The sequence below is a fragment of the Chlorocebus sabaeus genome, chromosome 20, assembly GCF_047675955.1.
Source record: "Chlorocebus sabaeus isolate Y175 chromosome 20, mChlSab1.0.hap1, whole genome shotgun sequence".
Classification (NCBI taxonomy): Eukaryota; Metazoa; Chordata; class Mammalia; order Primates; family Cercopithecidae; genus Chlorocebus; species Chlorocebus sabaeus.
In genome coordinates, this window is record NC_132923.1 from 106,437,267 (window position 1) to 106,463,847 (window position 26,581).

Consider the following 26,581-nt stretch of genomic DNA (forward strand, 5'->3'; position numbering starts at 1 on the left):
TAAGGAGACCTATTTCTACAAACCCCACCCCACCCCGCCCCATAAACCAGACCTTATATCTCCTCTCCCTCTCCAGTTTCTCTCCCTGGTTGCACCGTCATCATACTTGGACTGCTGCAGTAGCATCCTGACAGGTTCCTGCCTCTGCCCCGGCTCCACCCGCTCTCCCTGCAGCAGCCCTAATACCTCGGTGAGACTCAGGGTGGAGCCATCTCTGCTCTGCTCTGAAGGCTTGGGGTTCCTGCCTCATTGGGGTGCATCCAAGCTGACAGTGGCCCTGGCCTGCAGTGTCCAGTCCCATCCCCCCACAGCCTCCAGCCCTATCACCCCTTGGCCCATATGAATCCCCATCCATTCCGCTCCAGCCCCACCAGCTCCTTCCTGGACCAGGGCCTTTGCAGTTCCTCCCTCCAGGCTCTGCCCTGTGCTTTCCTCAGCTGGAACCTCTCCCTACATCTGCCGTGCTCCCTCCCCCCTCCTCCAGTCCTTGCCCCAATGTCACCTGCTCTGAGAAGCCCTAAAGCCAGCACGATCTGGCTCCGCCACCTCCACAACCTCAGCACTCAGCACCTGGCACAGTTCCCCGTTCAGAATGATGCAGTCACGAGGGCGTTCTGTCACTCAAACCTCTGAGCCTTTGCCAATGTTGTTCCCTCTACCTGGAGCATCCTCCATGGCATCTCACCTGGTTGATTCCTATGCATCCTTCAGGTCTCCTGTGGGAAGCCCACCTCACCTCCCTCAAGAGCGCAGGTCCCCGGTTAGCTCTCATCGCGTGACACCTGGTTCTTCATGCATAACTGCTTTAATTTAGCCTGTCCTGTTGACTGGAAACCCCATGGGGCACAGCCTGTGTCTCCCTTAGTCACCCATACCTGGTGCTGAGCTCTGTACTTAGTATCTAGCAGGTGCTTAAGCATACTGGGGACCCGACTGGTTTGGGGGTCTGTTGAGGATGCTGGGAGGCAAGAGGTCCCTGTGGGGTGAGGGAGGGAATGACAGGGACAGGGGACAGGACATGGGCCAGTGTGGAACAAACCCTGCATTTGCTGGAGGATGGGAACAACATCTGCCTGCTCTGCCCACAGCTGCCTGGACGATCAGAATGGAGCCAGAGGCCACTGGCCGTCTGCAGATGAGCCTGACATGTGCGGTGGCGCTGGACTGGTCACCCAGCGGTTGTGAGTAATTGGGTCACAGGCCATCCTTACTCTGCATGGATCACAGGACATGGTGAGGCTGGTGCATTAGGAAGTGGACTGAACTCATCTTAGTTAAAATAGAATTTGCTTAAATGATTGCTCACATCATTTCCCTGTAATCTCCCTCAGGCTCCGCGGCTGCCTTTCTTCTTCGTGATGCTTGATCACTTGTTATTCTTCTCTTTGCTTAACGACAAGACAACAGAAAAAGGAAGGAGGGGAGCAGAGGCGACACTGTAGCCCATTTTGTAAAAACCAAAGAAACCATTTTGCAAATTGCAGGAAGTGATGAGAAATTAGAGTGGCATTTATGTCCATTACAGCTGGAGATGGAGAGAAAGGTGGTCTGGGTGGGGGTGGAGAGCCTGCCTTGGTCACAGTTATGGGGGCAGCATGGGCAGTGGAGAGAGTGCTGGACTGGGGCCTCGAGCCCAGAGGTGGGGTTTGCTGGGTCCAGGGCTTTAGTGAGCCCTGTGGCTTCACCCAGAACCCTCCATATGTGCACGCAGCTGTGCACATATGTGCACAGCACATGCACACATGTGCAGATACACACAAACACAGACGTCCATTCACACACAAGGACACAGGCACACATTCACCCCATGTGTGCAAACACACACACACACACACAGGCACACACAGATTCACACAGACACACAGACACATACATGACTCACACACACTCATACAGACACAAGCACACCAGCACACATTCATTCAATGTATATACACACATGTACACACTCACACGTGCACACACACACAGATTCACACAGACACACCAGACCCATACAGACTACTCACACACACCCATGCGCACATAAGCACATGGGCACACATTCATCCCACATGTGTGCACACACACACAGAGGCACACACAGATTCACACAGACACATACATACCACTCACACACACCAATGCGCACATAAGCACATGGGCACACATTCATCCCACATGTGTGCACACACACACAGAGGCACACACAGATTCACACAGACACATGCATACATACCACTCACACACACCCATGCACACATAAGCACATGGGCACACATCATCTCACATTTGGGCACACACACACACGGAGGCACACACAGATTCACATAGACACATACATACCACTCACACACACCAATGCACACATAAGCACATGGGCACACATTCATTCCACAAGTGTGCACACACACACAGGCACACACAGATTCACACAGACACATGCATACATACCACTCACACACACCAATGCACACATAAGCACATGGGTATACATCCCATGTGCACACACACACACACATTTGCACTCACAGATTCATACAGACACATATAGACATAGAGACACACAAGTCAAACACAAACATACAGACACAAGCACACTGGCACACAATCATCCCATGTATACACACACACTCATATACACATGCGTACACAGATTCACACAGATACACACAGACACATGGATATGTACCACTCACACACACCCATGCGTACACAAGCATGCAGGCACACATTCACCCACGTGCGCACATACACATGCACACACAGACACATACAGACACAGAGATGCACACCACTCACACACACCCATGCGTACACATGCACGCAGACACACATTCACCCACGTGCGCATATACACATGCACACACAGACACAGAGATGCACACCACTCACACACACCCATGTGCACACATGCACGCAGACACACATTCATTCCGTGAGCACACACACACACACCCCACACACAATCCAGTCCATTCCTCCTCTTAGATTCCCCTCTAGTGACCTACTTTGTTTGCACCCACTGCCATGAACCTCTGCAACCCCTCTCAGTTCTCACCTGAAGCCCACACACTCATACAGACACCTGAGTTTGGAATAAATTGAAACAAAGACACAGAAGTCAGGCAGATTAAAAAAAATTCCCTTCATTACTGGTGAAGCTGCTTGGAGGACACAGCACAGAAGCGTGACAGTGAGTTGGTAACGCTCTCAAGTATTGAACGGATTCTCCCCAGACAGCAGCCCTCCCTGCCAGGGACTCGGCCTGCACACTAAGCTTACCATGAGGCTGAAGGTGGTGAGAAGGCCCTTGTCTGGGTGAGGAGCCAAAGGAGGCCACAGTGAGCTCACAGCAGCCCACAGAAAGGCTATCACCGTAATTCCCCAAAGGAGGTGGTATAGGGTAGTGGTTGAGAACACGGGCTCTGGCATCGATAAACCCTGGTTCAAGTCCAACCTCTGCCATTTACTAGCTCTTGGACTGTAAGCTAATTAATAAATCTCTCTAAACCTCATCATCAGCATCTGTAAAGTGGGGATAATGAGGCATATCTTGTGGGTTTGCTGAGAAGATAAAGCTAGGTAACACAAGCAAAGTGCTTAGACTAGTGACTGGCTTATAATACACAGTTCTCAAAACGTATTGAGTCTAACATGAGTTAGCTCCACTGTCCTTTTATTTTTTTCTGAACAGAACAAGCTCGTGCCTGCCTTGGGCCCTTTGCACTTGCTGTTCTTTCTTTTGGGAGTGCCCTGTCTTAGAGCCTAGCATGGCTGCTCCTCTTCATTTAGGTTTCAGCCCAAATGCTACCTGTTCCAGAAGGCCTTCCCTGGCTCCCCCAGGTCAAAGCGTCTTCTCTCCAAACCTGCGTTGTTATCACATTGTCCTGTTTAATTTTCTTCAAGCACTTCGCACCCTCTGAAATTGTCTTGTTTATTTACTGATTTCCTTCTTTGTTTTTTGTGTTCCTTTTGTCCATCTTATTTCCCTTGGAGGTCAACCCTGCACCTTGCACAGGGCCTGGAACATATTAGCTGCTTAACCTTTACTGGTTAAATGAATGAATGAAAGAATGAATGGATTCTACACTGATACCTGATTCTACTCCCCGAATTTCACTTCTTGAAGGTTTTTTGTTCAGGGGCTTGGGGCACCTGCTAGCTCCTGAGATCCTAATATCGTTTAATCCCCATGGAGCCGGAGAACAGAGCCTACAGGGAATGGCTTCTTCCTGTTACAGAAGCATGAGCTCACTGCAGGGAACAGAAAACCCAACACACACTGGCTTAAACTATAAAGCTTAGAATTGGATTGGGTCTCAGACAAGAATTGATGTAGCTCCCCGGTTGTGTGACCAAGGACCCAGTGTTTTTTCAGTGATCTGCTCTGCCTCCCAGAGTATCAACTTCATCTTCAGTCTGTCTTCTCCTGTGGTTCCACATCAACTTGGGTGATGTATTTCCTCCTTCCCATTTAGCAGAGCGTATTGTGTCTCCCAACCAGAATGGAGAAGTCCTGGGCTTTGCTCTGACTGGCTCATGTTAAGTAACATATCTTCCTCTGAACTCATCCTGTGGTGACTGGCCTGGTGTCTGACATGGCTCAGCTCAGTCACAGATGTGGCTAGGGGAGTCTGGAAATCAGAGTCAAAGATGGGGTCAAGACTGCCCCACAAAGGGAGAGGCAAAGGGAGTGGGTGTGTGTGTGCATCAGTGGCCCTGGGATGCTCCCTGTCTCAGCCCGGTGGAGGGAGATGGTGACAGTGGAGTTGATCAGACTGGAGACTATGAGATCTACAAATCCAGTCTGGTGCCACCACCCTCACTTTCCCGGGAGATGAGCATGGATTCTGCCTCCAGTGCTGACCAGCTCCCTACCCCAAGCCCCTGCTCTGCCCTCCCCACAGATGCCCTGAAGCTGACAGGCACAGACGCTGCCCTCTCTGGCTCCTTGGCCAACATGGACCACTCCAGATCCCTGCAGCTCTGTGCTCTGGCCGAAAATGCACTTGGGCTGCTATGTTCATTACAGACTCAGGGCTTTTGGGGCTGGAGGTGCTGCAGAGACTGTGTATATGGGGAACCTGAGGCCTGAGAGCAGGTGCTTGGTCTCATTCCATGGAGCTGGGCCCAGGGTCCTTGTTCTCAGGCCTGGTCTTTGTACTGCACCACAGAGTCACTCTCTTCCATTAACTCCCCACGACTGAAGGCCCATCCCTTCCCCTCCCTAAGCCTCCTCCTGGTCTCCTTCACCCTCAGACCTGGCAGCTGGCCAACTTCTTCCGTCCTGCCTGCACCATCCTTGGTGTCCTTTCCTGTCCCCACCTTGAGGTTCAGTCATGCCTAGCTCTAGAAAGTTGGTAGTGATCATGCATAATGTTTACTGAGAACATGGACTGCTCCAGGTGCTGAGCTGAGTACACATATTGTCTCACTCATTCATTCAATGTATTTGCGATGTTTTCCATGTGCCACATGCCATTCCAGGTGCTTGAGAGAGAATCATGACCAGAAACTCAGTTCTTGGCTTGATGTAGCTTCCAGTTTAACTGGAGAAAACAGACATCAGCCAAATAACAAAGGGATAAAATTTAAAAAATTTCCAGCTTCCAGTTCCAGTCCCGCAGAGAGGATCCTAAGCTAAGCTGTGATGTGATTTATGGTCCCATTAGAAAATCATCATTGATTTATTCTCCTTTCTTTCTCTGTTCATTGGGTACTCCCTGTTCCTTCTGTACTCACTGTAAAGACCCCGGGCCAGAAAACAAAGGAAGGTTTATTGAGCATCTATTGCATGCCAGACACTGTTACCTCATTTTGCCTCTGCAGTGATGCTTCCAGGTAGACATGACTATCCCCACCCTGCAGGCAAGTAAGCTGAGGCTTGTGGCTCAGGGCTGAGATCACACAGCACCTACTCTGGTTTCTTGTTAATCCAGTGAGGATCTAAGAGACGGTCTAAGAGACAGTGAAATCTTCTATCTCTGTCTCCCCAGTCTGTTCTCATGCTGCTAATAAAGACATACCTGAGACTGGGTAATTTATAAAGGAAAGAGGTTTAATGGACTCACAGTTCCATGTGGCTGGGGAGGCCTCACAATCATGGGGGAAGGTGAAGGGGAAGCAAGACACATCTTACATGGCAGCAGGCAAGAGAGAGCTTGTGCAAGGGAAGTCCCCTTTATAAAACTTTCAGATCTTTTGAGTCTTATTCACTGTCATGAGAACAGTGTGGTAGAAACCACTCCTGTGATTCAATTATCTCCACCTGGCCCCGCCCTTGACACATGGGGATTATTACAATTCAAGGTGAGATTTGGGTGCGGTCACAGCCAAACCACATCAGGCTTCCACTCTGCTCTGGAGGCTGTATTGTTGCTATTATTATAATGACCACTACAGTGACACAATCAGCCACAGGTACCCTTCCTTTCAGAACCCACCATGGGACTGTGAAGGTGCAAAGTGCTTTACTTAGATGGTGCCTTTTCATCCATAAAACACATGGGCAAGGCCGGTACTGGCCTCATTTCACACACAAGGCTGTGGATCTGTGGGGATAAGGGACTGGGACAAGAGCACTGGCGAGTCAGGGCAGGACTTGCCCTCAGGTCTTCTAGGTCCTCAACCAAGAGGTGTGTCATTTATTCAAAGATGAGGGGTGGCCATTTCCTCACCATCAGCAGGTATGCCAAGAAACAGGAGAGGATTGAAACAGGTGCGCAGAGAGAAGCTGAGATGAGAGAGCATGAGCCCCGAGAGAGGGGTGGGCAGGGCAGCTGTGGTGGTCTCAGTGGGGAGTTTCAATTCCTTGTTCCAGGCCTGCGTTAGGTGTCTAAGTTCTCAGAGATATCTTTGGAGCCTGGTCCCCCACCCCTCTCCAAGTTTTCTTTGTTTAAATTACATCATTGAGTGGTTTTTTTTTTCCTGTTATTTGCAAAGAGCCTTAGACACAGATGCCAAAGAAATCTGCTTATTAAAAAAACAAAACAACAACAACAACAAACTGTTAAAAAAAAGCAAAAATCTTAATAATGAGTGTGTCTTACTCAGAGAGCCCTCATCAAATAAGAGGAACGAGGATTTTGCAAACCTATATGGAAATTAAACCTGCAATCTGGGCACACAATTGTTTGACAAGTGATAATTAACTGCTGACAATATAATTTCAGTTCAGATTCAAATGTGTTTTTCATTAAAAAGTAATCAAAGAGATGCTTGCATCTGGAAGACCAGCCTCCAGCAGTGGGAGCTCAGCTCCTCTGCTGAAAGGCTTTAGGGCTAGCATTGAGTACCCACTGTTCTTGGCCAGATGGGGCATGGACTCCAAAAGTGATGTTGGAAATAGGTCCCCAGGGAAGCTTGCAAAAGGCAGCTCAGTCAATCTCTCTCTCACGAAGGGTCCCATATCCTCCTCTGGGCATCTCTGACCCAGCATGTTGACCCAGCATGTTGACCCCGCCAGTTGACTTGGTGCTGGTTCCAGCTCTGACCCCAACAGTTGGCTTGGTGCTGACCGTCGCTTCAGGGAGGTGTGGAACACTCTCATATCTGCAGCCCCTACCACACCTGTGGTCCTGCGGATGTCATATTCTATCTCTCCATTTACAGAGGAGGAAACTGAGGTTCAGATACCAGTCACATTTTCAAGGCCACACAGCTTGTGAGGGGCCAGACAGACATCTGAACTCCTCCTGCCTGACTCCCACATCTGTGCCACACACCCTGCCCTCCTCCCTTTCCTCTAGTCAACTCAGCTTCTCTGTGCCTCAGTTTCCTCTTCTGTAAAACGAGGATAATAATGGTATTCACCTCATGAGCTTGTCATGGGGATTAAACAAGCTCATGTATAGAACAGTGCTTGACACATAGAAATTTCTCCGTAGATGTCAGCTATGATATTTTTTAGTAATTAATTCAGATGATAAATAAAATCATTGCACCCTCTTGTGAGACCAGCTGATTCCACCCCTGCAATCACCCAAGTCCTGCTCGGGACTCTGTCCAGATCTCTGGCATCCATCTGAATGGAAGAGCCACATGGAATCCTGTGTTCTCAGGAGCAGGAAGGGTTCTTCTGCCACACACAGAGCGAGCGTTTGCCCCCTGGCCGAGGTCGGACCCCTCTGAGTGCAGACACCTCAGTTTCCTAGTAGCGGTTGTCCCAAAAGCTCCGCTTTTCTCATCCAAACTCAGTGTGTGGCCAACTATGACCCGTGGGATCACTTTTCTCCATTTATTTATCCCTTAAAGTCTTCCTGGATGTCCATGGAATTTACACCTCCTCTCATCTTGCCCCTGTCCCGGCTACACAGAACCCCTCAATGCTCCTGGAACATTCTACATTCTTTGGCATCACCAGCCTTTGCACACACTGTGTTCCCTGCCTGGAGAGTGTTTCCCTGCACTTCCCACCTGGTGAAGTTTGATGCTTTAAGGCCCAACTACAACATCACCTTTTTGATCACAACTTGATCTGCCTCTGAACACAAAGCAGGGGCTCCTTATGCACTTATTGAGCACCCCCCATGTGCCCGCAGATATATCTGGACATGAGTGATCCCAGCTGATACTCACAGCAACTCTGAAAGGCCATCTGCATTATCTCCACTTTATAGATGAAGAAACTGAGGCTCAGAGAGGAAAAAGGACTTGCTGAAAGTCACATATCTCATCAATGCCAGAGCCTGGGCTATTGACACGGTCCAAGCTGCCTCATTTCTTCAGCTTGTAGGAATCTTTTTAGTTGCACCCCTAAAAGCAGCAGGATTTGGTGCCCCATAAGTTCACATTCACATTTGTCACTGATCCAGGCCTCAGACACAAAAGCTTTTGTCCCTGCTCACACAATCCTTGTCTAATCCCAAGGATAGTAATGAGCACATGTAATGGACTTCACATCCGTGCCCACACCCCAGCCCCGTGCACTGAGCTCAGACCCATATACCCAGCTGCCTCCTGGACAACTGCCCTGGGTGACCCCTGGGATCCTCAGACTCTGAGCCAAATGTGCCTAAGGTAAGTGGGGCAGAAGCTGGCTCCAACCTAGAGACCAGGTTCTGACTTCTGCTCCTGAAAATGTTCCCTGCATAAGCTCTAGAAATGTTTTATCAAACGTAGCAAAAGGGAAAGGGAGATCCCAGGGGATGGACAGGCAGAGTAGAAAGTGAGTGTGGGAACTGGGTTAGCAGCTGCCAAGCTGCAGGCCATGTTAGCAAGGTTAACACTCTTGAAACCATCCTTATAAACTTTATAACATTAATCAAGGAAGACAGGAGGGAGATAAAGAAAAATAAACTGAGCCCGCAGCACGTTCAGCCTTGACTGCTGGGTCAGCTGCCCTCTGACCTGCTTCCTCAAAGTTGCTTGCTGCTTGATGCCTCAGAATCACGTGGACTCTGTTACAAGATGATAGTTCCCCTGCACTGTTCTGTAGAAAACAACTCAAACATTAGGAAATGCTACATTTTCCTTTTGAGATATTCTTTCAGGTCCTACATACCAATGAAACACTGGTGCTAGCTGGACTGAAGGACTCTGACTCCCTAAATAATGCAGTTTCCATGTCCTGATGATCTTATCCCCCTTACCTTGACCAATCAACGACCCCAATTTTCCAGCCCCTCACCATCCATGAGCCTCTCAGAAACCTCAGCCTGTAACTTTTTGCGGAGATGGATTTGAGACTCTTCCCATTTTCTCACTCAGTACCCTGTGATCATTGCACTCTTTCTCTGCTGCATCCCTGCTGTCTTAGTGCATTGGTCTGTTACTGAGCAGTGGGCTTATGAACCTGTTGGTCCCATAACATTCTTGGTCCCCTGCTAAGGGTTTGGGCTTAATGCCTTGCAGGGACAGGAGATGATGTCTTGAGTACAATGCAGGGAGTTGTATAAAGCTGGGAGCATTAAAGGGCTGAACCTCAGTGATAGAGTATACCAGAAAAATAGTTTATTCCCAAGAGCCAGGAAACAACAGGGGAGCTTGTCAGTTTCTGCTTGGCCTATGAGAGGAAAGAGAACCTCCTTGGGTTATAATGACTACAGGGTTTATTTGTGGCTTTAATTTATATTACAGATTTTTTTTTGACAGAGTCTTGCTCTGTCATTCAGGCTGGAGTTACAATGGTGTGATCTCTGCTCACCACAACCTCCACCTCCTGGGTTCAAGAGATTCTCCTGCTTCAGCTTCCCAAGTAGCTGGGATTATAGGTGTGTGCTACCACGCCTGGCTAATTTTTTGTATTTTCAGTAGAGATGGGGTTTTACCATGTTGGCCAGGTTGGTCTTGAACTCCTGACCTTGTGATCTGCCTGCCTCGGCCTCCCAAAGTGCTGGCATTACAGGTGTGAGCCACCATGCCCAGCCTACAGACTTTTTTTTGTAAACTCCCAAACTAGGCAATTAACCTATAATTGATCATAGGCTGGTGAAACTTCTGGGGCATCTGGCAGAAGCCAACCTAGAGCAAATCAGGAAGGCAGTCTGCACTGGATTCTCACGATACAGCCCTACTGAAGATGAGCTCAAAATCCCAAATTTCAAAACAAATGAGAAAACTATTTACAGTGAATGAAAATTAATAGCTATGAAAATAAGGAAGACAAAAACACCAAAAAACCAGGCACAGTGGCTCATGCCTGTCATCCCAGAACTTTGGGAGGCCGAGGCAGGCAGATCACTTGAGGCCAGGAGTTCGAGACCAGCCTAGCCAACATGGAGAAACCCAGTCTGTACCAAAAATACAAAAATTAGCCGAGTGTGGTACATGCTTGTAATTCCAGGTATTCGGGAGGCTGAGGCCTGAGAATTGCTTGAACCCAGGAAGTGGAGGTTGCAGTGAGCCAAGATCACGCCACTGCACTCCAGCCTGGGTGATGGAGTGAAAGTCTGTCTTAAAAAAGAGAAAACACCAAAAATCAAATAACTTCAAGTAATAGAAAAATTCTGATAGGAATACACACACACACACACACACACACACACACACACACACACTTATTTATATATATATACAGGAATATATCCCTGATAGGAACATATATACACACAAATACATATATATAGCGATTAAAAGCATAAAAGTAAAAATCACAGGAATGGAATAAGACACTATAAGAAAGAATAGGCACATTTGAAAAAATAGAAAGTCTAAAAATAAAATTTATAATTATTACAATTAAAAAATAATCCTAAAGGGCAGACTAAATAGTAGATTAGGTAGAACTGGCGAAATAATCAGTTTCCAGGACATAGACAATAGAAAATTACCCAGAAAGGAATAGAGAAGGAAAATGTGGAGGAGAAGTTCAAAGACATAAAGGAGACAATGAGAAGCTTCAACAAATCTTTATTAAATTTTACAGAATACATGAAAAACTTGAATTCATAATTTCCAAAGGAATCTGAGCAGATGCAATACAAATAAATTCAGATCTGACACGTGAAGATATTGGAAATTATCATTCCCATTCTCACAAGAAGAAGCTGGACAAGTTGAATATCCACAACTTTTCTTGGCTGCCTCAGAAAACTGAGGTTGCAGAGCAAACCATCACACTAAAATCTGGAGAGACAGGTGAATTCAGAAAGGCACAGCTGAGATCTCCCTGCTTGAAGCAGAAGCTGCTGGGGCCGTAAAGTGATAGGAACACATAAATGGTAATTTTGACAAATTGCTGGAGGCTGTGTATGAATTAGTATGAGGACGGAGAAACACCTTGGGTGTCACAGTCTTTAGGGTGCCAAAATTTTGCAAGAAATATTAAAATACTTTCTTTAGGCATGAAGTAAATGATATGGTCAGAAACTTAGATGTATATGAAGAAAGGAAGAGTATTGGAGAAAAAATAAAGACAGAAGTAATTATTTTTCTTATTCTTAATCTAGAACTGTTTGTTTAAATGGTTCAAAGTAATAATAGTAACTATGTATTTGGTGATTATAAATGGGAAAATAAAATGAATGACATCATTGTCACAAGGAATGGGAGAGAAGGATTGGAAATACTCTGTTATAAGACAGGTGTACTATATGCAAAGTGGAATAGTGTTATTTGGAGGTGGGCCCGGATTAGCTGAAAGTATATATTATAGATGCGAGGGAAGCTACTAAACGTTCTTTTAGAAAGAAGTACAATTGACACATTGAGTGAAGACCAAATGGAGTAATATGAAATGCTCAGTTAAAACTAGTGAAGGCAGGAAAGGAAGCCTCTGGCAATAAATATAAACAGTTACAAACATGGTTGATATGAAGTCAAATATATCAATAATCACTTTAAATGAGATTAGTTTAATACATCAATTAAAAGACAGAGATTGTCATAGTCAATAGTGGATAAGAAAGCAAAGACTAACCTACATGTTTTCTATAAGAAACCCACTTTAAATGTAAAGACTCTGACAGTTAAAAGTAAAGGTATGGATAAAAATATATAATGTTAACACTAGTCAAAAGAAAGCTGGAATTCTATGATGATTTCAGACAAAGAAGACTTCACAATGTTTCACTATCAATCAACTTGATTTAATTGACATTTATAGAACACACCCTTCAGTATCAGCAAAATACACATTCTTCTCAAACTCACAAGGAATATTCATCAAGATAGAACATATTTTGGGCCACAAAACATGCTTTAATGAGCTTTTTATAAAAGAAAATCATACAAAGTATATTCTTAGACTACAATGGAATTAAACTAGAAATTAATAACTGAAAGCTGAAAAATTACCTAATATTTGGAAACTAAACAATGCATTTCTAGATAACACATGGGCCAAAGAAGGAGTCTCAAGAGAAATTTAAAGATGTTTTGAACTGAATGAAAATGAAAACACAACTTAAAAAATTTTTCAGGATGCAAATAAAGTGGTGCTTAGGGTCAAATTTACAACATTACACACCTATATTAGGAAAGAAGAAAAATCTAAAATCAATAATCTAAGCTTCCAGTTTAGAAGACTAGAAAATGAAGAGAAATATCCTATGACTCAGCAAATTCTATCCCATCCCAGGACATATGAGTTCTACTTGTAAATGTACAAGAAATGTACAAGAATGTTCATGGCATCATTATTCATTATAGCCCCAAACTGGAAGTTAACCAAATGTTGATTAACAACAGGATGGATAAATAAAATACAATATGTTCATAGAATATTAAACAATGAGAATGAACAAACCAAAACTATACATCATGTATGTGGATATCACAAACATAATACTGAGAGAAAGAAACCAGATATAAAAGAGTATACAGTACATTATTCTATTTTTTAAAGTTCAAAAACAAGCTAACCTAAGCTATCCTGTTAAGTCAGGACAAAAGTTACCCTTGGTGGAGGTATAGCTACTGAGAGGGGTTACAAATGGGCTTGTTGGTAATGTTTTGTGTTTACTTTGTGAAAACGTATCCAGCTGAACACTTATGATTTGTGCATTTTTCTGTATGTATGTTATACATCAGTAAAAAGTTTGGGTTAAGGCCAGGGGCGGTGGCTCAAGCCTGTAATCCCAGCACTTTGGGAGGCTGAGACGGGCAGATCACTGGGTCAGGAGATCAAGACCATCCTGGCTAACATGGTGAAACCCCGTCTCTACTAAAAATTACAAAAACCTAGCCAGACGAGGTGGAGGGCGCCTGTAGTCCCAGCTACTTGGGAGGCTGAGGCAGGAGGATGGCGTGAACCCGGGAGGTGGAGCTTGCAGTGAGCTGAGATCTGGCTACTGCACTCCAGCCTGGGGGACAGAGCAAGACTCCGTCTCAATTAAAAAAAAAAAAAAAAAAAAAAAAAGTTTGGGTTACAAAAGGCAACAGGAGAAAGACCTGATTGCCTCCTAAAGAAAGACAGTGAGACTGACAACAGACTTCCCAGCAGCAACAATAGAGGCCAGAGAACAATGGAGTAATATTTTCAGGGCCCAGAGAAATGACTATCAAAGTAGACTTCTAGGGTCAGCTAAACTATTATTTAAAATTGAGGGCAAAAGAAAGATATTTTCAGGCAAAGTCCGAGTGATGTTATCACTCACAGGCTCTTGCTGAGAAAACAGATGCATGACGTACTCCAGGGAGAACACTGCTGGGAGAGGAAAGGAGTGAATCACAGATGACACACTGAGCAGAGATCAGTGCACTTGCATTGATCACATCACACAGGAGCAATAACAACAATAGCGATGTAACTAATTTGGAACACAAAGGAGGGAGCAACCACAACACTAAGAGGGGAGAGGGGTGAGAATCAATGTGTTCTGAGATCTGGGTATTGTTCAGAGGAAGTGGAGATAGATTGATTTGCTTTGCACTGTATTAAGTCAAGTGTGCTTATTAAAATATAAAGGTTAACCAAGAAGGAAGAGAAATAGAATGTACCATTTCCAAATCAATAGAGGAAAAAAAGAAATAAAAACTTGATTATTGCAGTATATGGCAGGAAATGAGCCAAAAAGAAAAGAAAAGGCAGTAGAAGAAATCTGGAGAAGTTCAAAGTACAAATGGGAAGGATGGAGCCTGGCTCTGGCATTCACATCTCTGTTTGACTTTGGGCAAAAGACTTAATGATGTCACTGCTCTCAGCCTCAGTTTTTTCATCTGAACAACGGGAGGATGACACTCTCTTGTAGCTGTTGTGGGGACTTTGTAGACTCTGCCTGTCAAGCCCTCAGTGCTGGGGATACTGGAGAGGCAAGTGGCTGCCCTTCACTCCTTTGCTCTCAGGGTCTTGTGTAAGGAAATGAATTTTATATTTATCACAGTGTGGACATCTTCATTTTTCTTTTCTTCTTGGAGATAAAGCTCTCTGCAGTCAAGCTTTATTTTCTCAGACGAATAAGAGATTATCTAATGGGCTCATGCAGTCCATCAGGAAATTTCCAAAGGGACAAAGAAGCAACAAGCATCTCTGGACAACCCTGGCTTTATCTTTATTCTTCACTTTGTAACAGCCGTGGCCATGTTGTGAATGTTTCCTGTGTCCCAGGTGCCGTGCTGTCTTACCCATGCTTTTTCATTTAAACTTGCCTCATAACCCTGCGAGAGAGGAGTCATCATTCACTTTAGCAAGGAGGCAATGACGGTTAGGAAGGTGAAGTGAAACCTGCCCAAGGACATGGCTCAGCTGAGACTGAAATCCACGTCTGCCTGACTAAGCCCCTGGTTCTTGTGCTCCTTACATTCTCAGAAACTTTTTAGTCACTTAATTATTGAAGAATTGTCCCTAATCAGGAAGCAGCCCCCGAGGTTGGACTTGCTACAGCAGAGCATATGGCGTGGTGGAATCCAAGTCAGAATGGCCCTTCTGGACAGAGCCTGTGCGGATGACCGGCTGGGGAGAGTCTCTGCATCTCTGTAGTTAATGCCATCAGCTAAGGTGGGGAGACCTGGAACTAATCTCCCCTGGAAGTTCTTTAAGCAAGAAACCCCAAGGTAGCTCATGGCCACACTCCCCTAGGGCTACTAAGAGGCCACCTCTGGATCTCTGACGCCCCTGGACATGGAGTAAAGAATTACCAGTGCTCAGTGGAGGGGTTACCTGGCTCTGCAGAGCTGACCGTGCATGTGCTTCAGAAGCCCACCCACTCCCCGTGTGTGCAGGATGAGAGGAGACCACACTCCTCAGCATGGGAATCGAGGTGGCTGTGACCAGGCTGGACTCCCTCTTCTGCCTCATCATCCTCTCCCCTTCACACGCACACACCACACACCACACGAAACACACACACACCACACACACACACGCACACACAGACACATACACACTACTGGGCGTCTCAGAAAATGCTGGAACATTTTCTTTTTCTTTCTTTCTTTCTTTTTTTTTTGAGACAGAGTCTCTCTTTGTCACCCAGGCTGGAGTGCAGTAGGGATTCCCAAGACCCCCTGATTGTTTCCATGCTTCCCAGGCCCACCCGATGTAAGAGGCAGCACATGGCATCAGGAGGGGTCAAGATGAGTGGACATGGGGCGGGGGGGGGGGAGTTCAAGGGAACAAGGGACGGCTGGGGGAGTGTGACAAGTGACTCAAGGACATGTTGTGAGAGGCACCTGTTCATCAAACCACAGTTGTTTTGAAAGGGACTCGGGGCAGCTCCTAAAATACACACTACACTAAGATCATTCATTCATTCCCTGGACCAGTGCTTACTGAGCACCTACTATGTGCCAGGCCCCATGCTGCTGCTGAGATGCATCCTCAGTCTGGAGAGGGGGCATATGTCAAAAGAAGACTGTTGCTTCCACTGGGTGAGGGATGTGCACTTGCTGTGGGAGCTCAGGGGAACCAACCTCAGTTTCATAGGAAAGGGAGCTGAGACGCAAACAGGTGAACGACTTGTGTGATGTTGCATGACAGGGGATGGGGCCTGCAACCTAGGACTTCTGAGCTCCCAGACCTTAGTCTCATGCCTCCTTACTGGACCCCATGCTGGGCTTCACAGGGTGGTCACTGTAACAGCTTCAACCCCAGCCCTCATTCCCAGGCCACACAGCCAACCTCCCTGCCACAACAGTAATTACACCTCCTGGAGGTTAATTTGTAAAGCGACACTGGAAGTCCTTATTTTAATAGCAATTATCAAAATCATCTGGAGGGCTGCTGTATAATGGGTAATTATCTGCAACAGAACAACAATATAGTCAATTCTATTGAGCTCTTTCCAACGAACCCAGAGTTAATCCTGGAGAGCAGCCAGCTTCAGCTGATATTTGTTTAACAATATTCTTATTAAATTCAAATGGAAGTCCCTTTAAAAATCTTCCCCAAGAGGAATGTGGCTAGTTTACCAAGACCTCAACTCCAGGGTGTCCCACTGAATTCCCATGGAGTTTGTCAACATCCCTCCCTGTACCCCATCACCCCCTCATATCAAGGCTGGACCACCTTCACCATTTTTATCCATTTATGTATTTGTTCAGTTACTCATTTGCTGGTTAATCCTTGTACATTTTCTTCTATTCATTCATTCATTCATTCTTTTATTCATTCACTATTCATTATTCATCTCTTGCATCTGTTTCAAAATCTATTTAAAAATTCTTTCTCAGGTTGGGCGTGGTGGCTCATGCCTATAGTCCCAGCACTTTGGGAGGCCAAGGCAGGAGAATTGCCTTGAGCTCAGGAGTTTGAGACCAGTCTGGGCAACATAGTGAGACCCCATGTCTACAAAAAATACAGAAATTAGCTGGGCATGATGGTGCGTGCTTGTAGCCCCAGTTACTCAGGAGACTAAGGTGAGAGGAGAGCGTGAGCCCAGGAGGTTGAGTCTGCAATGAGTTGAGATGGTGTCACTGCTCTCCAGCCTGCACAATAGAGCAAGACCTTGTCTCAAAAAAGTTATTTCTCACACTCATTCACGTGTGACTGTATCCTTTCTTTCATCATTAGTGCCCCATTTCTTCTTTCATTTTTTTGTACTTTGTTCAGATATTGTTTTCTTAGATTTTAATATCAGTGGTATTCAAACTCTCATTTACTTCTTTTTATTTATTCATTCTTTCTTTAATTGGTTCACCCATTCATTCATTCACTTACTAACTTGCTTTTTCATGCATGACTTCATTCATTCATTGCTCTTTTGTTCATGCATGGATTTGTCCATTTATTCATCAAACATGTATTGTTCGCTCATAAACTATGGCCTTTTGGTGTCTGGTCTGAAGCGATCCAGCCTTGTTCATCTCTAAAGCATTTTCTGGGCATCTCAGAAAATGCTGGGCCATTTTCTCAAGTAAAATTCTTTGTCAAAGTGTAACAGGATGACACTGAGTTCCCAAGATTGGGTGACTAGGGGAGTTGTTCAAACCTTGGACCCTGGGATCACAGTGAGAGTTGGGTTCGAGAGAAGTTGAATTCACTTTTGGACATGTTGTGTTTGAGCTACCAACAGCCCACCCAGGAGGAGACATGGGATATGTGGAAATGCAGAGATCGATGAATTGGGCCAGGGGTGGGAGCAGAAGACCTGGGGCGGGTCTCACTTCTGCACACCTCTCCCGGGACTGTGTCCAGCAGGAGGGACTGTGTCCAGCAGAACCACTTTTCCTGTGATTTCTGTCTCTCGTTGCTTGCCCAGGGTGTCATCAAGAAACGGTGAAGTCTGAAGAGAAATGGTTTGGTCATCTTGACCACCACCCAGCTGCTTGTTCCCTGATGTGTTTCATTTTGAAAGTGGTTTCAGGCAAATTTTAGCCAAGTTGATCTTCGCTGCCTTGCTGAGCTGCTTCAGCTCCCAGGAGAACCTAGTGGGTGGAAGACACTGAGTTTGGGACGCTGGGATGAGGCTGAAGTTGGTTTACTGGGTGGGTCTGGAAGAGGCAAACACAAAAGTTGACCTGGAGGTGGTGCTTGCCCCTGTTCCTTCCTGGCATGTGGGCTGGGGTCCACCTTCTGCAGGTAGGTCTGCCCCTCTCTCGGGGTCTCTGCTCCTAGGGATGAAGGGCTGTGGGTGGCGATTCTCTCGGCAGCCAACTGCCCAGGTGTCCTGAAAAACCTCATTTCCCAGGGAGTCCCCGCCTAGACCTAGAGGGAAAAGTGAGATGCCTTGTTCTGTTTTCAGGCCCAAGCAGCTTTCTGCAGTCAAGTTTCACCAGATACAAAGCTGAAAGTCTTCCTGTTTGGTCCTAACTAGCAAAGGAGGAGGATCTCTGTGACTGGCCCTGGGAGAGCAACAGCAGCTCTCTGTGAGCCCACACTGCAGTCCCTTCCAACCTCAGCTTTCGTGGCCATCTCAGAAAGAGACAGAGCAGCCTCAGGTGCCTCCTTCAGGTTCTATCTTGAGAATTCAGGTCTGGGCAGCTGGAACAGGGGTGTGCAATTTGGAATCGGTTGAAATCCAGCTCTGGCAGGTAACTCACCAGCAATGAGATCTCGGGCAAGTCCCACCACCTGTCAGTCGTAGCTGCCACATTCATGCAGTGGGGATAATTATCCCCACCTTCTGGGACTAGGAGGAGGATCGAGGTGATGGAGGTGAAGAGATCTAACCAACTCTGCTGCCTCATTCATCCAGGGTGAGTCACGACATTCTCACCAAGAGTGACGTTTCCTCTTACTTTCGTTCTTTGAATCAAAGTCTCAAGATCAATAAGATTGTCCTTCCTGACTCCTCTCCACTCCTTCTTCATTTATCACCCTTCATCTTTGACTTATTTATAATTTTAGAAGTTGGAAGGAATCATAGAGACCAAGGAGTCCATGTTTTACACATTGGGGCAATGGAGGCCCAGAGAGGAATAGCAATAGGTTCAAGGTCACCCTGCCAGCTTGGGGAAGGGTCCTGACACCTGTCCCCTAAGAGTGCCAACCCCATATTTTTGTCTGCTTGGCTGCACCTCTCCATTTTCTTGGGTCCCCTCTGATCTTGCCTTGGAACGCGCTCCTGATATTTTCATTGAAAACAAAACCCAACAAAATGAGTGGTATCTTTAAATTGCGACATTGCTCTGTAGGTGTTTTCTTTCTTCCTTTTAAACCACACACACACACACACACTCTGCTCCCTGCCCGCATCAACCAGCCAGATTTTCTGATCTAAACTGACAGTCAGTTTCACTCCAGAAGAAATGTGTGTGATCTCTTGCCCGTGTGAACATAGCGTGCTATTGATATAATCACCATCCAGTAAAAAACCCATTGAGACAATATATTACAGGAGGAAGGGTTTAACTTGGGAAAACTTAAGTTGCCACACACATATATTTTACCTCTCAAACATTTTTCTTTTAAGACCGAGGAGGGAAAAAATCACTTTTAAAGGTTACTTTACCCTTAAAAAGAATCTGAATGCACATCTTTGAAGCACATGTCGTATGTGTGAGATGTCGGGGTTTTATCACTTGTATAATCTGGCCCTCTTGTCTTTTCCCATTACTCCGAAGACCTTGGCAAGCGACTTACCCCCTCACCACGTCATCAGTGATTTTTCTTTGCAGTCTGAAGATTTGTCTTTGTTAATCTCCTCTGAGAGATGATGTTGGTACTGGGCCAGAGGGATGTGACCAGACAGCCAAGAGATTCCAATTTAGGGCTCCCAGGACTTTTGGTATATGGGTCATCACAGCTACCATCGCCTGAGGGCCTACTGTGTGCCAGCACTGTGTCAGGTGCTTTTTAATTAATCGTCGCCGACCCTCCAGCTCCTACCCTGATTCCATCCACCATCACCCACTGCCAGGATGATTGCAGGAGATGCCCGATCATCTCTGCTGTGCTCTGTGGTCTCTCCACCTAGCAGCAGGAGAGAGCCTTTAAAAATGCCCCTGCAACCACTTCCTTCCTTGCTCATGCTCCATGGGTGCCCATCTTCTGCAGATTAAAGCCTGAGTCCTCTCCTGGTTGCAGGCCCCATCGTCTTTCTGACCTCACCCACTACCCCTCTTTGCTCTCCTCCAGTCGCTTGGGCCTTCCTGCTGACCCTTGAGCATGCCAGGCTCACTCTCACCTCTGGGACTCTGCACGTGTGGCTTTCGCTGCTGGGGCTGCCCACCCTAGATGTCCTCATGGCTCCCAGCCTTTGGGCTGTTCCCAAGTGAGTCCTTCTCACTGAGGCCTTTCCTGATCAGCCATATAAAACCTCCCCCCAACCTCCTGACACTCTTCATCCCCCATCTCTATCTGATGTCTCCTCATCACTTACCAGTATCTGGCATATTCTGTGTATATTTGATTTATTTCCCTTGCTTATCATCTGTCTCTGTAGCAACATGTAGCGTCTGTGAAGAAATGGGTGTTGCATTGTTTTGCTTACTAATAATTTCTAGAGTTTAGAATATTGCCTGGCACATAAATACTTATTGTATGAATGAATGAAATAATCTCATTTGATTTGCGTGCAGTCAGTCAGACATGTTCAGACAATTAACAAGACTGGGTGTGGTGGCTCACACATGTAATCTCAACACTCTGAGGGGCCGAGGCGGGTGAATCACTTGAGCCCAGGGGTTTGATCAAGACCAGCCTGGGCAACATGGTGAGACCTCGTCTCTACAAAATATAAAAAAATAGCTGGGCATGGTGCGTACCTGTAGTCCAGGCACTTGGGAGGCTGAGGTGGGAGGATAGCTTGAGCCTGGGAAGCTGCAGTGAGCCATCAATGCACCATTGCACTCCAGCCTAGATGACAGAGAAAGGCCCTGTTTCAAAAAGGAAAAAAAAGCAATTGACAAGTAGTGAATGAAAATATAATCTCAAGATTGCATGGAAGAGAGAGTGACCAGGGGCTACTTCAGGTTGGAGGCATGGAAAAGCCTCTTTCAGGAGGTGGCATTTGAACTGAGACCAGCTGTGTTTGAACTGAGACTTGGATTTTACAGACCAGGCAACAGCCAAAGGGAGCCACAGGGAGACAGCTTGCCCAAGGCCTGGCAGGAGGCAAGTTGTGAGATGGATCTAGAGGCCACAGAGCAGGTGTGCCCAGGCTCCTGGAGAACTCTTGAGAAAACCCAAAATGGACACTCATGGGTCCCGCAGTGCCCTGTGCTGGCCTTGTCCTGGCCTTTTGCCCACCGTGTTGTGAACATTAATCCATGTGGTTCCCTTCCCCATGGGGCCCAAAGCTACTTGAGGATCAAACAGGGCCTTAACCATGCTTGTATCCTAGGAAAAGTCACAGGGATACAAGTAGGTGCACAGTAAGACCTCTGCAGATGGCTTTTGAATGAATCTCCTGTGAGGCAGTTCAGGGTGTGTTGTGGCATGTAAGCATCGCAGACTATCAGGTTGTGGGAGTCCTGGAGATACTGTGCATTTTACTTAAACAGAGGAACTGAGGCCCAGGGTAGGGTAGGGATGTGCTCACAGTGACTCTCTGAGTGGATGTAAGGGTTCAGATTTGAATTCTGGTCTCTTGCTCTCTGTTCTTCCCCTACACTGCCCTGGGACGGGGAAGCTCGGGAACCCTGGCCTCATTAACAGGAATGCAGGTGACTGGGAGAGTTAGGGCTTCTGCTTTTCCCAGAAGCATGTCCTGGAGAAATATCTGGCTGCAAATAAAATACAAATGAGGTTCTGCAGGTGAAGTTCCTGAAGACTTACAAATGGGAAAAGACCCATGCCCTGGGGTTAGTGCTAATTAGAGTCTCCTGAAAGTCAAAGGTAGGAGCCTTAGAGAGACTGGGGCCCAGGCAAGTTACTGCAGAGGTGGAAACAGAAGACTAGGAAGGTGAGTGATTGACCCGAGGCTATATTGGGGCAGAGCTAGGATGTAGACCAGGCTTGCAGCCTCCATCCCTCTATGGTCAAGGTGAGAGCTGAGCATCCTCTGGCTATCCTTCTGAGCTCCTGACACCTGTCCTATCAAATTGCCTTGCAGCTGCTTTCTCAAAGCTGCTTGCTGTTTTGAGTTTTTTTTTGTTTGTTTCCTGAAAAGTTCTTGACAAGATATAATGTGAGTGGAGCAGAGAATGGATGCATCTTAACTCAATGTGGGGTGCTAGCTCCCTCTGTGATAGATCTAGAGGCTCCTAAGGTCAGGAGTTGGGGAGAGGGCTCAGGAAGGGCTTGGATACTGTATGTATTAGTCCGTTTTCACACTGCTGATAAAGACATACCCAAGACTGGATAATTTTTAAAGAAAAAGAGGTTTAATAGACTCACAGTTCCACATGGCTGGGGAGGCCTCACAATCACGGCAGAAGGTGAAGGCACACCTTACATGGTGGCAGGCAAAAAAAGAGAAATTGTGCAAGGGAACTCCCCTTGATAAAACCATCAGATCTTATGAGATTTATTCACTATCACGAGAACAGCACGGGAAACACCCACTCACATGATTCAATGACCTCCCACCGCATCCCTCCCACAACACATGGGAATTCAAGATGAGATTTGGGTGAGGACACAGCCAAACCGTATCACTGCATGATCTCACTTATATATGAAATCTAAAATAGTAGACCTCATAGATATAGAGAATAGAACGGTGGTTACTAGAGGCTGAGCGTGAGGGATGGAGAACGCTGAGATGTTGGTCAAAAGGTACAGAGTTTCAGTTAGACAGGAGGAATACTGCATCTTCTGCAGATTAAAATTAAATTCTGCAGATTCAAGATCTGTTGCATAGCATGGTAACTATAGTTAACAGTAATGTAACGTATATTCCAAAATTGCTAAGAAAGTAGACTTTTAATGATTGCTCCACTAAAAAATAAGTTTGTGGAGTGATGGATATGTTAATTAGCTTGTTTTAATGATTCCATAATGCATACATATATCAAAAGATATAATCGTGCCCCATAAATATATTTTTTTGTCTAAAATTAAAAAAATAAAAAAGAAGAAGAAAAAAAAATTCTTTGATCCCTTTCCATGTGCCAGGCCCTGTCCTGAACACTGTGTATGTGATCTCATTGGACGTATCTTACAACAGTGTACCATATTTCTATGAGGTAGGTCATTATCCCCATTTGAAAGATGAGCAAGTGGAGGTGACATCACTAGTAGGCAGCAAAGCTGGTCCTCAAATCCAAATATGTCTAACACCAAAGTCTATTTCTTAGGTTCAGGGGTCCCAGAAAGCTTTTGGTTGAGTGAGATTAGGATCAGCTAAGAGGTAAAGGCAGGATCAGCCTCACAGGGCTATGATCAAGTTTACCTCTAGGGTGAGGAAACTTCTAACTTCTCTTCTAAGAGAAACTTCTAAGCTGTCTCATGCCTGTCTCATGCTAACTCTAGTTAGCACTAACCCCGGGGCATGGGTCTTTTTTAGTTTGTAGGACTTCAGGAACTTCATCTGCAGAGCCTCATTTTTATTTTATTTGCAGCCAGATATTTCTCCAGGACAAGCTTCTGGGAAAAGCAGAGTGAATACTTCTCTAGGGGTTCTAGAGGGTAGAGACAGAGATGATTCTCCCCATGAATAAAACATTCTGAAGACTGATGACTTACCTTAAAACAAGCTATGTGACTCTTGCATGTCTACTCCTGCAAATAAAATATTTGTATTTTACTTTAGTAGAAATATTGCCCTCCAAATCTTTGAGTAATATTCATGCCCTGGGAAGCTGTCTCATGCCTGACACTTCACCAGCTGGAAGAGCAGAGATGTGGGGGTGAGTCAAGGTCAGGGTGCAGTCTGGTGCTACAGTAGAGTGACAAACCTTCTTGGTTCACCCAGGACTAAGAGTTTTTGAAATGTGGGGCCTGTAATTCTAACACGGAGAAAGTCTCAGTTAAAGCAGGCTGAGTTAGTGATTGCAGTTAGAGCAAGGATAGAATTAGAGTTAGTATGACAGACCCTTTGAGAGTGGGTAGAATGTAGTGGTTAAGAACATGAGCTTTGCTCCGAGACAGACCCAGATATTTTGCTTATATTTCACAGTTGGTATACATGAATCTCTTTGAGCTTTGAGTTCCTCATCTCTAAAGTGGAACTAACAATGGTGCCTCTTTTAAACAATTATTGTGAGGATTCACATGGCAAATGATCAGTAAATGGCAGCATCATTGCTATTTGTATCCATCTTCCTGGGTGCCTGATTTTCAGGGTTCTTAGCTCAGTGGCATGACCAGAATGCTTTGTGTCAATCTCCCTATCACCTAAAGAGGGAAGTGGACATAGCTATTGGCTGAAGGCCAAGAGTTAATCTTATGTTTGGTCCCAGCTCTGGCACTAACTCAAGTCATTTCCACTTCTTGGGCTTCTGTTTTCCGGCATCAGGGACACCATCTGGAAAATGAAGAAGATTGGATGGAACAATTGCCAAAGCCCTTCTAGCTAGAATCTTCTCATAATCTGGGAGCTGCTTCCTTGACATGAGGCTTTTTCAGTGTTTCATGAGGCCCTTTATGAAGAAATATTTTAGCAAATATCTAATTAATTTGATCAATGCAAACACATTGCTGCTATGTAGAACAGAAGGAGAAAAATGTTTGGAAGGCAAATTGTGGTAGGTCATCAGTAGCTCCACAAGGAGATTTGGGGGCAATTTTCCCCATACAGGTAGAGAATTAGGGCTGTGAGCTATTACCTGCCTCTTGTGCCTCAAATCAGGCATCCTAGAATCATATACTTTAGTGGTGCTGTGGTTCATAGAGAGGAAGTGCTTTTGCCCAAGGTCACACAGTATACTCAGGCGTGGGTTTTGTAGTCCAGTGACTTTGTTTTTAATCAGACCACATCACTACTCAATTGAGCTCTCCTTTTTCACTTGCAAAATGAAGAGAGATACTGCTGAACTGAGACGGTCTCTAAGATTCCTTTCAACCGTGTTAATGTACTATGCCTTGAGCTGTAAGAACCAGGGCACAGGAGTTGGGTAAAAGCTTAATGGCCCCTGGGCCACTGGGCCGCTGGGCCGCTGGGCCGCTGTCCAAGGTGCTGAAGGAGAGAATGGGTCAGGCCCCGTCACAGGGCATCCAAGGCCAAGGGGAGCAGGAAGCATTTCCTTCACCCTAAAATCACCCCCTCTCCCGATACACCCCATTAGACCACTGTATGCCTCCTTCCTTAAGCCTTAAGGACTGCAAATAACAGGTATCTTTGGTGATGCAAGAGTCCCCAAATGATGGATGGAGAGGCATCATGGACTATGTTTTCCCACTAAGGTCCCGAGGCTGTGTCTGTCCTAGCTTGGGGGTTGTCCAGCATCAGTGACACCAGAGTCAAGCTCTTTCCATCTGTCTCAGCTTCTCCACGTGAATTCTGGTTGGAGAGAGGAGTTGGGCTCCTAAGGGCATGGAGATAACTGGCTATGACAGTCACTCAATAGGTGCTGGATAAATTAGGAAGCAGTAACATCTAGGAGTTATAATCCCAAGATCATAGATAGCTGTCAGGACCATGATGGCCAGCCTGGAAGAGGGGAGATCTAGGTCAAGAAGAACAGGAGAACCCAGTGGATCAGACGCACAGTTTGAAATCAGAACAAGTCAAAGAACTGACCCGTAGAGGGAAGATAGATTTGAAGTGGCAGAATAGCAAAGTACCAGATGTACTTGAACATATAAAGTCTTTTTTAAAATTATATTTTACTGCATTAGCCAATTTTTTGTGGTTTCATTTAATCATTTTAGCAATCTAAGAAAGAAAACATTATAACCATTTTACATTTAGAGTACAGAGCCTCAAAGGTGAAGGGACTTTGGGTGAAGGCCCAAAGCCTCTCAGCTGACAACTCACAGACTTGAGATTTGAAACCACCTGTCTTTGCCTACGAAGCTCCCACTCGTTAACCCACTTCTCTCTCACCTATGAACACAATGAAAACGTGGCTGACCTTGCCACCAGTGCGAATTTGGGTCACTGAGCAGGCAGGGTGATTTCAAAAGTGTGTGAAGCCCCTTTTGACTTGTGGGTAGAGCAGGCATTGAGTTGGTATGGCCTGGCAACCCATTCCTGGGAGGGAGGGTAGTGCTTTCTGGCTGGCGTCCCATGCCTGGCAGGGCGTCTCAGGCTGTGGGCAGAGAGAGATGTGGGTGTAGTCATTGACCAAGTCATCAAAGAATCTTGGCCTTTGGGACATCTTTGGCCCCTGAGCCAAGAGTCACCGAACACTGGCTTACCCACCAGATGTGTCTGGAACAATGGGCATCTTCTCCCTTTTGAGAAGATGTGATTCCTTAAGTAACAGTAAGAGTCACCATTGTTGAATATCTATT